General features: G+C 55.3%; 1 long non-coding RNA gene across 1 annotated transcript in view; it reads left to right on the forward strand.

Moving 5' to 3' along the window:
• LOC141977464 (uncharacterized) overlaps window positions 1-11283 on the forward strand; it is a 23213-nt gene extending 11930 nt beyond the window's left edge. The window contains exons 2-3 of the long non-coding RNA XR_012636236.1: window positions 10328-10480; window positions 10846-11283. This is a non-coding gene — a long non-coding RNA (uncharacterized LOC141977464). The remainder of the gene's footprint in view (window positions 1-10327; window positions 10481-10845) is intronic.
• The last annotated feature ends 262 nt before the right edge of the window (window positions 11284-11545 follow it).

Raw genomic sequence — 11545 nt, forward strand, 5'->3', positions numbered from 1 at the left:
CTTAGCATCGGCCTGCATGAGCGCCGCGCCCAGCCCTGCATCTGAGGTGTCGGTGGCCACTGTAAAGGGCTTGGCAAAGTCTGGGTTTACCAGATTTACCAGGGCCTGGATTAGAGCCTCCTTCAGTGCATAGAGAGCCCTCTGGCACTGCTCGGTCCAGACCATCTCGTCTGGCTTCCCCTTCTTACATAGCTCAGTGATGGGGGCAGCTAGGGAGCTAAAGTGGGGTACAAACCTCCGGTAGTACCCCGCCATCACAGTAAAGGCCTGGACCTGTTTCTTGGTCTGGGGAACGGGCCAATCTCTGATTGTCTCCACCTTGGCCAGCTCTGGGTTTGGGCAGCTGCTCCCCACCTTGTGGCCCAGGTACGACACCTCTGCCATCCCCACCTTACACTTTCCAGCTTTTATCGTCAGTCCTGCCTCCTTGAGGCACCCCAGCACCCTCTTCACCTGCGACATGTGTTCCTCCCAGGTCTGGCTAAAGACACAGATGTCATCAATGTATGCCAGGGCCAGGTTCTCCATGCCCCTCAGTAGCTGATCCACCCAGCGCTGGGAGGTGGCCGACGCCCCCTTGAGGTCAAAAGGCAGGACCAGGAACTCAAAGAGCCCCAAAGGGGTGGTGAAGGCAGATTTCAACCTGGCATCTGGGTCCAAAGGCACCTGCCAGTCGCCCTTGGTGAGATCCATAGTAAAGAGGTAGTGAGCGCCCCCCCCCCCCCCCCGGCCGCTTGTCTAGAATCTCTCCAGGCCTAGGCATGGGGTAGGCATCGGACACGGTGATGGCATTAAGCTTCTGATAGTCCATACAGAATCGGACCCGCCACACTGTTGAGGCTCATGGGCTGTTGAACAGCTGGATCACCTCTAAAGCCAGCATGTCCTTGACCTCTCTCTCCAGGGTCTGGGCTGTTTTCCCAGTGACTCTGAACGAGGGACACCTGATGGGAGGATTGGCTCCCATCTCAGGGAAGAGATCCACCAGGGGGTCTTCCCCCTTCTCCTCCCAACCGTCCCTTACCAGGTCCAGGGGTCCCCTCACTCTCCTCCCATACAGCAGCTCGAAAGGGAAGAACGCTGTGGATTCCTGGGGCACTTCCCTGTACCGCAGGTGGGGCAGGTCCTTGTCCCAGTCCTGCAGATGCTGATTCATAAAAGTCCTCAGCATCATCCTCAGGGTCCTGTAAACTCTCTCCACCAGCCTGTGGGACGGAGGGTGACCTGCAGAGGCCCAGGTGGGCCAGACCCCACATTTCTCCCACAAGCCCTGGAGCCGGGCTGACATGAAATTGGACCCTGGGTCTGTAAGAACCTCGCTGGGGACCCCCTCTCTGCTGAAGATGGTCAGCAGCGAGTCTGCCATGGTGTCTACCTTGGTGGAGGACAGAGCCACCACCTCTGGGGAGCGGGGAGCGAAATCCATCCCCACCAGGATGTATTTCTTCCCTGAACAGGTCGCCTTCCTGAGGGGCCCCACTATGTCCATAGGCACCTACTGGAAAGGTTCCTCAAAGATGGGCAGGCGTCTCAAAGGAGCTTCACCCTTATCCCAGGCCTTCCCCACCCGCTGGCAGGGGTCGCAGGACCTGCAGTGCTGCTGGGCTGCGTCACAGACTCCACGCCAGGAAAAGTTCTGCAGAGCCGCTGCTTGGGGCTCTGGATCCCCTGGTGTCCTGAGAGAGGGACGTCGCGGGCCAGGTACAGCAGCCTGCAGCGGTACTTCTGGGACACCACCAGCTGCCTTTGGTTCCCCCACGACTCCACTTCTCCTTGGGGAGCCCATTCCCGGTACAGGAACCCCTTCTCCCACAGGAATCTGTCCCTGCAGCCTTCCCCAAGGGGGTCTGCAGCGCTGTGGCCAGCAAGTTCCCTCAGCTTCTCCAAGGAGGGATCCTTCTGCAGCTCGGTCTGGAATTCAGCTGCTGCGGGAGGGAGTGGGACCTGTTCCCTCTCGCTGGCTGGGCCTGGGGTCACAGCCACGCTGAGCCCTGTCCCTGGTAGTCCCCTCCCTGCTGTGGACTCACTTCCCAGCAGCGCTTCTGGACAAGGCAAACGTGGTTGGCAGCCGACCTGCCCTGCCTGTATCCCCCCCACTCAGCCGGGGTCTCAGCTCCCACCGTGCTCAGTGCTGCCCTTACGGTCCCACTGAGGGCAGGCAGTGAGCTCGCTGCTTTGGTCACAGCATCAGAGCCAGCGTGAGCCCCCTCTCCGGTGTGCAGGGGGGCAGGGAGCATCTCTTTGTCCCACCCAGCCTCAGGGGTCTGGTTACAGGTGGGCAGGTATCCTGAGCCTAGCAGCTCCTCCCCGCTGCCAGCCAGGTCATTTGTATTTTTACTGACAATTTCAGTCTCAGCCGATTGGTTCCCTGGGTTCAAATTCAAACCCTCGGCCATTACAGGAGCAGGGCCTGGATCCTGTCCCAAAGAGACACAGTCACCCCCCAACAGGACCTCGCAGCCGATATCTTGGAGAACCCCAACTACCATCCAGCCCGACCCCTCCTGTGTGTGCAAAGTGGTCTGGGCCATAGGCAGGGTGAGGGGCTTCATCCCTGGTACCTTCACCCAGGTCACGCAGCCCCTCAGCATCTGGTGAGGCTGCACCACTGGGAGCCTGACAACAGTTCTCTCTGTCCCAGGATCTCGCCACCCCAGGAATGTCTCCCCATTGACCATCACCTTCCACTCCCACTGGGGGACCGAGGGGCCTGAGCCCAGGAGAGTCCACGCAGGCATATAGGCCGGGGCCAGTAGTGGAAGCCTGTCCACTACCCCACCCATCTGGCTTTGGGACCCAGCAAGGGAGCTAGATACTGGGGCTTTTCCGCAGGGTACCCCTGGTTCAAATCACCAGCCTGCTCAAGGGCAGTGAGGTGGGCATCCACATCCTCCCCTCCTTAACCAGGGGCAGCAATTTAGGATTGAGGTTCCCTGCGGAATTGGCACCCCGGGGTCTATCCCCACTCATCCCTAGGAAGTCCCGTATGCTTCTCCACTTCACCATCGCCAGTTCATGCTGCTGCTGCTTCTCCTGCAGCTCTTTCTTGAGCTCTCGCTGTCTCTCACTGTCCTCCAGCTCTCTCGGACTCAGCTCCAATCCCATCCATCTCAGATCCCCTGATGGGGAACCTGACCGTGAAGACCCCCATCTGGTTGGGGACAGGAGTCTTGGGGATGCCTGGCTACTGCTCCAGCTGCTCCCAGATCCTCTTGTAGCCCCATTTGGGTCAGGAATATGCTCCTTAGAGCGTCATCGTCCTCCAGCTGCATGATTAACTGTTCTTTGGTGAACTTTCCAATGTGTAACCCTCTGATAGGCCACCACTTTGCTGTTCCCAACTTTTTGTGGACTCACAGGCCTGTGTGGTCTCAGCTCCCCACGGTTTCTAGGAAGAACCGCTACTGTGTCAGCCCTTCTGCAGGTCAACACCTCTCTTCCGGGGTCAAACCGCAGACTCCACCCCTGGAACCGCTTGCCACAGTCCCCAGTGGGACCCCGTTACTGCAACTATCCTTCTCTTTGTCAGGGTCAAGCTGCAAACTCCTCCGCCCCTGGAACCACTCACTGTGGTCCCCAGAGGGACCCCATTACTGCAACAGTCCTCGCTGGTCACACACTCTCAGGGGTTAAGCATAGCTCCTTCACCTCCTAAAACCGCTCCTCTCTGAGGCTTCAGCATGCCTGGTCCTCGTTAATCCCCTTTCATTTCACTGCTTCCCGGTCATTCACTGCAGGAAGCGCCATCAGTAAATCCCACCACTAAGACCAGTTGTCAGGAGACAGGGTGTCGGCCATTCTCTGTGCAGATGGCATCATGCTGGCCCTCTATGGCGCTGCAACAATCACACACTCTTTTCCCACCACCTAGATACTTAAGAAATGCATAGGGGAAACTGAGGCACCCACACAGTACTCAGAGAAAACATTAAGAACATTCCCACTTCATCACACCCCCTCTCCGGGCAGTCAGCCCAGGCTCTGCACTGACTCAGGAAGCGTGGCTGACACCTGGGGTAGCTGCCCCATCTCCGGACAGTCGGACCAGGCTCTGTGCAGACTCAGGCAGAGTTGCTGATACCTGGGGCTGCTGCCCCCTCTCTGGGTGGTCAGCCCACGCTCTGCACAGACTTAGGGAGCATGGCTGACACCCGGGGCATCTGCATCCACTTTGTGCGGTCTTCCCAGAGTGTGCAGACTCAGACAGCATGGCTGACAACCGGGGCAGCTGCCTCCAATCCAGGTGGTTGGCCCAGGCTCTGCGCAGACTCAGGCAGTGTAGTTGACACCCGGGGCAGTTGTCCCCTTTCTGGGCAGTTGACCCAGGCTCTGTGCAGACTCAGGCAGCATGGGTCACAAGGGGGAAGCTGCCCCCTATCCGGGCAATCGGCCCAGGCTCTGTGCAGACTGAAGCAGCGTGGAGGACACCCATGTTACCCAAAATTGAGCCAGCTAGTAAGCTTAGGCAGAACTAGTGATCCACCAGAGTTTGGCAAAAAGCAGCACGTTTATTATACTGATAGCTAAGCTCAAAAGAAGGCAGAGGGGTCACATTCACACTCTCAGGACAGGCATGGCACTGGGGATGTCAGGATCCTTCAAGGTAAGTGTCCCACAGCACAGCAATGGAGGTAAGTCTTCCTGACGCACGATGAAATGCAGGCAAACCGGGTGAAGGGCCTTCATAGAGTACCAGGATTGGAAGGGACCTCAGGAGGTCATCTAGTCCAACCCCCTGCTTGTGAGTGCACTCCTGAGTACATGGCCCCTTCCCCTTTTAAGGACCTGATCTGAGGGGGAGGGAGAGGGGGAAAGCCACTTCACAAGTATTCAAAGAGGGAGAGGAGACAAAATGGCGGGGGGGGGGAGGGGGGCAGAAGGTGTAACAGACCTTTTGAACGTACAGGTTATACAGAGCATAGTCATACAGAGCACTGCTGCTTCTACAACAACCCAGGGCAGCTGCCCCCTCTCCCAGAGATGGGCCCAGGCTCTGCGCAGACTCAGGCAGCGTGGCTGACACCCGGGGCTGCTGCCCCCTCTCTGGGTGGTTGGACCAGGCTCTGCGCAGACTCAGGCAGCGTGGCTGACACCCGGGGCTGCTGCCCCTCTCTGGGTGGTCAGCCCATCCTCTGCACAGACGTAGGCAGCGTGGCTGGCACCCAGGGTTTCTGCATCCACTTTGTGCAGTCTTCCCAGGCTCTGCGCTGACTCAGGAAGCATGGCTGACACCCGGGGCAGCTGCCCCCTCTCTGGGTGGTTGGACCAGGCTCTGCACAGACTCAGGCAGCGTGGAGGACATCCAGGGAAGCTGTCCCCTCTCCCAGTGATGGCCCCAGGCTCTGCGCAGACTCTGGCAGCGTGGCTGACACCCGTGGCAACTGCCCCCTCTCCCTGTGATTGGCCCAGGCTCTGATCATACTCAGGCAGAGTGGCAGACACCCAGAGCAGCTGTCCCCACTTCAGAGTGTTGGTGCATGATCTGCGCTGCCCCCTATTTCAGGAAATTGGCCCAGGCTCTGAGCAGACTGTGGCAAGGTAGAGGACACCTGGGACTGCTGCCCCCTCTCCCAGCGATGGGCCCAGGTTCTGGGCAAATTTTGGCAGCCTGGCTGACACCTGGAGCAGCTGCTCCCTCTCAGATGATCAGCCGAGGCTCTGCGCAGACTCTAGGCAGTTGGCCCAGGCTCTGTGGAGACTCTGGCAGTGTGGCTGACACCCGGAGCAGCTCCCCCAACTCCAGATGGTTGGTCCAGGCCCTGCGCAGACTCAGGCAGAGAGACTGACATCTCTTGCAGCAGCCCCCCCTCTGGGTGATCGGCTCAGACTCTGTGCTGACTCAGAAAGAGGAGCTGACACCCAGGGCAGCTGCCTCCTCCCCAGGCTGCCCCAGGCAGTGGGGCTGACACCCGGAGCGGATGTTCAATGCAGGCTCTGCGCAGACTCAGGCAGCATGACTGACACACAGGGCAGCTGCCCTCTCTCAGGCCGATCGGCCCAGGCTCTGTGCAGATTCAGGCATTGTGGCTGACACCCGGGGCCGCTGCACCCTCTCTGAGCATTTGGCCCAGGCTCTGCCCAGACTCTGGCACATGGCTGACACCTGGGGCAACTGCCCCATCTCCAGGTGTGACGAAGTGGGGATTTTCCCTCGTTATGTTGTATATGAGCCTATGTGAATCTTACTGTTTTTCATGAATGATGTGTGTGCCTCAGTCCCCCTGTGTATTGCACCAATGTCTAGGTGGTGGGAATAAGGGTGTGCAACTTTTGCGGATGCTGTAACCACCCCTTCATAACCTGAGACCCTCTTGGCCCGGGAAGTGAGACAAAGGCTGGAGGAGGAGCAATGGGCAGGGCAGGGGCCAGGCAGCTGGAAGCGCATCAGTCTTGGCTGGCTTGGGGCGAAGTGGGAGGACCAGAGCCCTGGCTCTGGGCTCCCCTCTTGCCAAGATGGACTTGGCTGAAAGTCACTCACTTCTCTGCTAACAAGTTCTTTTCTAAGCTGTGTTCCTGTCGACTAATAAACCTTCTGTTTTACCAGCTGCCTGAGAATCATGTCTGACTGTGGAGTTGGGGTGCAGGGCCCTCTGGCTTCCCCAGGAGCCCTGCACAGGCGGACTTGCTGCAGAAAGCACACAGTGTGGAAGGGATGCTGAATGCTCCGAGGTCAGACCCAGGAAGTCGAAGCTGTGTAAGCTTCTTGCCCTGGAGGCAGTATGATCAGAGACAGGAGGATCCCACAGAGTCCTGATTGGCTTCGTATGGAGTAGTTCCAGAGCATTGCCTGGTGACTCCATGACACCGGGCGATCGGCCCACCCTCTGTGCAGACTCAGGCAGCGACGCTGACACCCGGGGCAGCTGCCCTCTTTCCAAGTGGTTGGTCCAGGCTTTGCTCAGAGTCAGGCAGCATAGCTCACACCTGGGACAGCTGCTTCCTCTCCGGATGCTTGGCCCAAGCTCTGTGGAGACTTAGGCAGCGTGGCTGACACCAGGGGAAGCTGCCTCCTTTCTGGGCAGTTGGCCCAGGCTCTTTGCAGACGCAGGCAGCGTGAGTCACACTCGGGGCAGCTTCCCCCGCTCTGGGCGGTCGGCCCAAGCTCTGTGGAGACTCTGGCAGCATGGCTAACACCCGGGGCAGCTGCCATATGTCTGGGTGGTCGGCCCAGGTTCTGCACAGACTCAGAAAGTGTAGCCTTAATGGACTCACAGGTCATGCCCACTCTTGGCCTCGTACAGTCCCGGGGGGGAACCCCCTCCAGTGTGACAGCCCTTCTCGGGGGTCCACTCTCTCTCAGTGGTTAAGCTCCTTCGCTTCCTGGAACCGCACCTCTCTGAGCCTTAGCACGCCTGTCTCTTGCCATGGGCCCCCTCAGGGAGTCCACTCGCTCTGGACCCCCGGGGCCTCCACTCGCAGAGGGTATTATGCAACCCTGATCTCTAGTCTGGAGCTACTCTCAGCCAGCGTAAAACAGGACGGTTTATTGAGCGTCTGAACACAACATAGGAAACTCTCCGCGCCTCAGGCCAGGCCTTCCTCAGCACAGTACATCTAAGTCTCTCCTGTATCCAGATGGGCTCTGCCTGCTCTCCATCTCCAGTCCCAAGCCCCTGTGCTTTCCAGCTGGGCATCTGATATCACCTCCCTCAAGCCCCACCTCTGTCCATTGTCTTTTATCCAGGTAAACAGCGTCCCCTGGGCCCCCTCTCCTCTCATCCGTCCTTTGTACCCTTCTGGCTGAAACTGGCTGGTCAGGTCACTGGGGTCCTCTCTTCACAGCCCATTGTCCTCCCACTAGCCAGAACCGGCTGTGATTCCCAAGCTGGGGCTCCCGGTCCCCAGGTCACCAGTTGATGTGGTATCTGTTCTGCAGGCCATTGGCTGGGGTCCCAAGTTTCGTCGCTGGTCCTCTGTAACAACAGACTCCCTCTCCCATTACCTATTAAACCAGTAACACCCAGGGAAACTGCATCCCACTCCCTCTGCATGCAAACCATTGAAAAAACCAAGATAACCCCCCCACTTCATCACATCTCTCCCCCCTTCGAGTCTGAACTGAGCAGGGTCACTTAGCCAGTGACCTGGGGAAGTTCAGGGCCTCTGCTCTGTGATAAAGCATCGGCTATAACATTGGCAGTCCTCCTCACATGGACCACCTCCATGTCATAACCCTGGAGGAGCAGGCTCCCTCTCAGGAGCTTGGCATTAGCCCCTTTCATTTGGTGTAGCCACGTCACAGGTGAAAGGAGAAGGAGGGGACCACTGGACGCAATGAGAAACAAATGTGGAATCGGTGGTGGATTCGGAGATCATGGGCTTGGCCAAGGGAAACCTAGCTGTTAGAGGGTGTGACAAAGTGGGAATGCTCTTAATGTTTTCTCTGAGTACTGTGTGGGTGCCTTAGTTTCCCCTATGCATTTCTTAAGTATCTAGGTGGTGGGATAAGGGTGTGTGATTGTTGCAGAGCCCTAGAGGGCAGGTGTGATCCTGTCTGCACAGAGAATAGCCGACACCCTGTCTCCTGGCAACTAATGGCCTGGGCCTCTCCCTTGCAAGGTGCCAACTGAAGGTGTTGGAGAACAAGGAGATCAGGTGGCCTCCTTGCCCTGGAAAGAGACAAAGGCCAGAGGAGGGGCTAGAGGGTGACTGAGGTTTGGCTAGGGGAAAGGAGTCAGTCTCTGGTTGGGGAATCAGGGGGGAAAGGGCTCCAGGGCCCTGGGTTCCGGATGCCCTCCCCCAAGGTGGATTTTGCTGAGTGTCCATTTCCTGTGCTAACAAAATCTGTTCTACGCTGTGTTCCTGTTGACTAATAAACCTTCTGTTTTACAACGCTGGCTGAGAGTCACTGCTGACTGCAAGTTTGGGGTGCAAGGCCCTTCGGGAGCTCACGGTGAGAAAAGGGGTGCTGAACCCTCTGAGGTCAGTCCCAGGAGGTGTCGAAGCCAAGGAGGCTTACCCTAGCAGAGTGTGCCCTGAGGGGAGCACACTAAAGAGGGTGCTGCCTGGGTTTGATTCAGAGCTGTTCCAGAGCACCGAGCCTGTGACTTCCGTGACAGAGGGCTTATTCCTTTACCCTCCCACTTCCCTGGTCCTTCTCGCGTAAACAGAGAGCAACAATACCCAAAGTCTGAAGGTGCAAACAATTCGATGTTTATTGGGGTGAACTTCCAGCAAGCTTAAATCCAAGTTCCTTTTTTCTTATTTTCAAATCCCAATTTACTTCCTGTTTGCCCCTAATTTATATAGTAATATTCTTAGCTATACCTTAACCAGTCATTTGCAACAAAGCCCGTTGCCAACTGTGCCCACATATCTATTCAGGGGACACCATCATAGGGCCTAATCACATCAGCCACACGATCAGAGGCTTATTCACCTGCACATCTACCAATGTGATATATGTCATCATGAGCCAGCAATGCCCCTCTGCCATGTACATTGGTCAAACTGGACAGTCTCTACGTAAAAGAATAAATGGACACAAATCAGATGTCAAGAATTATAACATTCATAAACCAGTCGGAGAACACTTCAATCTCTCTGGTCACTCGATTTCTGACCTAAAAGTGACTATTCTTCAACAAAAAAACTTCAAAAACAGAGTCCAGCGAGAGACTGCTGAATTGGAATTAATTTGCAAATTGGATACAATTAACTTAGGCTTGAATAGAGACTGGGAGTGGTTGTGTCATTATACAAAGTAAAACTATTTTCCCTTGTTTATTCCTCAGACGTTCTTGTTAACTCCTGGAAATGGCCCACCTTGATTATCACTTCAAAAGGTTTTCTCTCCCCCCACCCCACTCTCCTGCTGGTAATAGCTCATCTTAAGTGATCACTCTCCTTACAATGTGTATGATAAACACACATTTTTTCATGGTCTGTGTGTATATAAATCTTCTCACTGTATTTTCCACTTTATGCATCTGATGAAGTGAGCTGTAGCTCACGAAAGCTTATGCTCAAATAAATTGGTTAGTCTCTAAGGTGCCACAAGTCCTCCTTTTCTTTTTGCGAATCATTTTACTGAAATTTACCTAACCAATCCTAACATATTGTAACATGATTAGCTAACCAATTATATCCCACCACCTTAATTAGTTTACACCCAGCAAAATTAATTATACAGCAGACAGAAACAATCACAGAACCAGACAGAGACCATGCAAATAAACAATAGCAAAGTGGGAACTATAATGACAAAACAATACAGAAGTGAGGATTTCACAACTACATCTATAAAGACATACAGGTTTCCCAACTAAGTTTATTGATAAGTGAGTTCTTACCAAATAGAAAACTATTAAACTAAATTTCCTTTTAGCCAGGGCACAGAGGAAGCAGAAGGTCTGGTACGACCACTCCGCACGTGCCCGCTCCTATGCTACCGGGGACCAGATGATGCTTCTCATACCCGTAAGGAAGAACAAGCTGCATGCAACCTGCCTGGGATGGCCCCTTCAAGATCATCAGACAGGTAAACGAGGTGAACATACTTTGAGGGGGTCAACAAGCTTGAGGACAAATGGTCACTTTGGCTGCTGTGGGATCCCCAGTGTCTCTGTTATTGGGGCAGGAAGAATAAATTGTTATTACCCTGATTATGGTAATCAAGGACAGTGGAACTGTACTTGGCCTTTTGTTATGATGGAGGGACTCGCCATCAACTAAGTAGCACTCGCTAGGCAAGGGACATGGGTTCCAAAACTCTGTGAAGGGAGAGAGGTTGGGGACAGGTATTAATACTTGGTGGCATGGGCCCCTTGGTGAGGGCCTTACATGCTAATTGCACTTCCTTCTTTCTCCACTGTGGAATATCAGAGCTAATTTTGATTCCATTAGGAGTCTAGTTACAGGCTGCTGAGCTGAATTCACTTTGGGCTAATGGTGTGCCAGCACTGAGGCTCCCCTACTACAAGCTGAAATCACAAAAGAGCTGAACTGACTAAGAGCTGAAACCACTGAGTGTCGTGTTAAGTAGTGGGGGAGCCTGAAGATATATGGGGGAGCAGTTTGCTGGACGGCGAGCGGAGCGGCTTGTGGAGCAGAGCAGTTTGCGGGACGGTTGGCAGAGCAGAGCATTGCAGTTTGCGGGACGGCAAGCAGAGCAGCTTGTGGAAGAGAGCGGCTGGTGAAGCAGAGCAGTTTGTTGGATGCCTAGAGCAGCTCATGGGGCGGCTGGCAGAGCAGAGCCCCGTGGAGAGGTGGGCCATCAGCTTTGGACCACGTAAGGTGCCCCTTAACCCCTCCTCCCCGATCTCCACCCAGGTTGGGAGGTAAAACTCTGCAGATAAACTTTCGAACTCTGGGGCTGCCCTGACCAGGGACAGAGACTTTTGGGTCGTTGGAGTTGTGGGACTTTGGGTGATTTTGGGTTGCTGGACTCAAGAACCCAAGGGAAAGGACACGCCCCTATTTGCTTGGGGTGGGTTTTTTTTGCTCATGGGTTGTGTTATGAATCCTGTTGGTGGTGTTTCCCCAACATAATGCCACATTGTTTCTCTCTGTTATTAAAGGCTTTTTGCTACACTCAGACTATGTG

Source organism: Natator depressus, chromosome 24 (genome assembly GCF_965152275.1).
Source record: "Natator depressus isolate rNatDep1 chromosome 24, rNatDep2.hap1, whole genome shotgun sequence".
NCBI lineage: Eukaryota > Metazoa > Chordata > Testudines > Cheloniidae > Natator > Natator depressus.